Source organism: Marmota marmota, unplaced genomic scaffold, assembly GCF_001458135.2.
Source record: "Marmota marmota marmota unplaced genomic scaffold, marMar, whole genome shotgun sequence".
Lineage (NCBI taxonomy): Eukaryota > Metazoa > Chordata > Mammalia > Rodentia > Sciuridae > Marmota > Marmota marmota.
The window spans coordinates 4238035-4241620 of NW_026000075.1; the positions used below are offsets into that span (position 1 = coordinate 4238035).

General features: G+C 37.1%; 1 long non-coding RNA gene across 1 annotated transcript in view; it reads left to right on the plus strand.

The window, feature by feature from the left end:
- Window positions 1-294: 294 nt before the first annotated feature.
- Window positions 295-3586, plus strand: part of LOC125620054 — a 41999-nt gene continuing 38707 nt past the window's right edge. The window contains exons 1-2 of the long non-coding RNA XR_007351642.1: window positions 295-402; window positions 2525-2662. This is a non-coding gene — a long non-coding RNA (uncharacterized LOC125620054). The remainder of the gene's footprint in view (window positions 403-2524; window positions 2663-3586) is intronic.

The window sequence follows — 3586 nt, forward strand, 5'->3', positions numbered from 1 at the left end:
CCCACCCACCCATCCATACCTTTATGTCTTTCTCTCTCTCTCTCTTTTTTTGGTATTGGGGATCAAATTCAGGGGTGCTCTACTAATGAGCTACACCCCCAGCCCTTTCAATTTTAAGACAGGCTCTCCTTGCTGAGACTGGTCTCCAACTTGCTATCCTCCTGCCTCTGCCTCCTGAGTAGCTGTCTTTTCAGGCATGAATCACCATACTAGCTCTCTTTTTTTGACTGGCTGCTAGTTTCCCTGGATCTGAATTCTTTTGCTTATTTTGGGAAGTCTCCAGCAGAGCCTGCTTCCATGGATGACACTGAAAAGGCCAGATGAGTGTTCCTTAACCTGCCTTGCAGCTGGTGCCCACAGTCCAGAGTGCAATGGTGCAGCAGTGGGGAGCCCACCGATCTGGTCTGTGACCTAATTTCTGTTTTGGTCTTAGCTGCTGCTTAGATTCCTTTATTTTTGTTTCTTCTCCAAGCCTCTATCTCCATATTTTGTGGTTCTGGAAGGTACCCAGAAATCCTTTAAAAAATACTTTTTCCTTTTGAAATTAGTCAAGGTATTTATGTTTCTTGCAATTGAGAACTCTAATGGATAGAGAGCTCTTCTCAAGTTCACTCAGAAAATTGAAGACTTAGTTGTTTCTAGTAGGATAGTGAGCCATCTGGACTCTTTCATTTCCAAAGAGCTTGGGAATTTAGACAAGAAAGAGTTTTGGAGATGATCTTGTCATCTGAATATGGCAAGGGCATCATGATCTGGAGTGGAAAGACAACTGGGTTCAGAGCTAGGAGTCCTCGCTGTTCTTGCTGGCTTTGAGATATGAATCAATTAATTCCTTTGGTTATGCATATGTGTGCATGTTAAGCGTATATAAATGTGTATGTACCTGACTTTTAAAATGTGAGTGGTAGACTTGAATTTCCTCCAGATTTGGAGCTCTGTGATTTTGAGTGAATCCAGAAACTTGACTTCAGCTCACAGCTCCTGATTCTGAATTCTCAGTCCTGGTAGTTACATAATGCTGAATAAGTATAAGTAATAGTTAAAACATCAAAGAGGCATAAAAGAAGTAAATCTATATGTTTCTTCTGAAAGTTTAAATGCACTTGACCTATCTGTATGGGTGAAGGAACATTGTGTGCTCAGGTTCACAGCTGAAGATATGAATGAGCCTTTTGCGATGATCTCTATTAGTTTCCTCTATTGCAGCTTCTCAATTAAGTGTAATGTCTTTCCTTATAGCTTCTCAAGGACTCAAGATCTTATCTCAGGTGAAATTTTGAAGATTAAAACTGGACCTAGTTGGCCTGTGTGTTCATAGTGAGGTGCAAGTCAGTAAACTTTAGATGTTTGGATAATGAATACTTTCATTTGCTTCCTTTGATGCAAAACCCAGCAGTGACAGCAGTATAAATATCCATAATATTTTAGTACTAGAGAGGATCTAGTCCAACTTCATATTTTGCAGAGGAGAAAAAAAGAGACTGAGATTAAGAGATTTGCCCAAGTTCATGTAACTAACTTCAAGTTTTGTGGTAGATCTGAGACTAAGACCTAGGGCTTACTACACCTTCAGCAATGTGATGGCTAAGATGGTCTTTCTCCTGATCATTGTTGAGACCCAGGGCTTTGTTCATGTTGAGCACTCGGTGGTGAAATGCTGACTGCCAATGGATTCCAGTACAGGGTAGTTACTGCTATGACATGTGTATCAAGGAATCCAAGAAAATATGCAAAGAGCTAATTAAAAAAATGCAGAACTGAATATTTTATTGCTGGGAGCTAATATGTTATTTCAGTACTTATGTTTAGATTCAGACTTCAGGTTGCTAAAACCAGTGACTATTAATTCTGTATGAAATATCCTGAAAAGACTAGGCATGAAACCACCACATGCCTATGCTATACCACTCCTCAGAATTTATACTAAATAATTAAAGTCATTATATAAAATAGCAATACTCATGTTTATAGAATTACAACTCACAATAGCCAAACTACAGAAACAGCCTAGGTGTCCATCCATGGATGAATGGATAAAGAAAATGTGGTATATCTACACAATGAAGTTTTATTCTACCTTAAAGAAAAATTAAATTATGTCATTTGCAGGAAATTGGATGAAACTGGAGAATATTATGTTAAGCAAAATAACCCAAACTCAGAAGGTCAAGGTCTTATGTTTTCTCTTGTATGTAGAAATTAGAGAGGAAAAAGGAAAAGAAAGTTGTGATGTGGGGGAGGGAATCTCACGAAGTTCAAAGGGATATCAGCAGAGGAAAGAGGGTAGGGGGAGTGGAGGGAGTATGTTCTGGGGAGGAATATTGGCCAAATTATATTGTTATATTATGTGTATGTATGAATATGTGACAAGAAATCTCACATTGTGTACAACAATAATGCACCAATAAAAATATGGAAAGAAAAAATACTGTGTGGAAATAGATGATAATTGACACAAGGTCTATTATTCTAAAAGCTCAAGTTGGTATAGGATAATAGTGACAGTTCTTGTCTCTTTCAACAGCTGATCAGAATATTAATGTTGATGTGAAACAGGTGGTCCAGCCATTTAACCTGCGTTCTGATAATTAGACCATTATCGCTCTATCAAGGTGTTTGACACATGCACAGAATGGCTCAGTGACATTCTCAATCTGGCTGGGTAAGGATTATTTACTGATATTTTTATCTGAAATATTTATATTATATTAAATAGTTCTGGCATTTATTTAAATGTGGCTAAAGCAGAATATCAAATCTTTAATAGGGTATGTGGCTTAAAGAATGGTTTAGATGAGAATGATACTTATGTTCTGACAAAAATATTCAATCCAGTTAAAATAAAGGGGAGCAGGGATGAAACCTCATAGGAGATAAATTCAGAAATATGTGTGTGGATTATTTTGGAATCTTGGTAATTAAGATGCAGCTGAGCGGATTTTTTAGAACTGCTCTGCCTCCTTCCATATTTTACTGTCATTTCTTCCCACCTTTAGACTGCTTTTTCGTTTTCTGCTTTGATGCACTGACATTTTCTTCTATGGGACCTCTTTTCATACATAAAAAATACTTTAGTGTGTGTGCACATTTAAAAAAAAATCTTAAGGTTTGCAGTTAGAGTGTGAGAACCTATTGAATACCATAAAATAAAAAGAAATACCCTTCAATATTATAGATCTTTTTTGTTTCTGTTTCTTTATCAATGAGGCATAGTCAAAACCAGAAAAAGCAATCAAAACGCTGAATTACTAAATTGGATTCCACAGAGGTTGCAAATAGTGAGGAGGGGTGTTCAAGAAATGTGTTTTATCTTGAGTTTCTATAGTGTTTGGGGGACATTTCCTGGCATAAAAAGGAAAACTCTTTTGAATACTCAGAGACATCTCTGCTCTGAGGATTTTTCCCTGTGGTGTTTTTTTCAGAGTCCAGAGTGTGACAGCGACCTTTCCAGGTTCTGTGAAACAAGGTACTACGGTCATTATTTATACACTGCTGTTAATTAGAAGACAGGAGAGTGACAGAAATGACCTAGGATAAATAGTGACATCTATGAAGGAAGGCAAAAAAAAAAAAAAAAAAAAAAGGG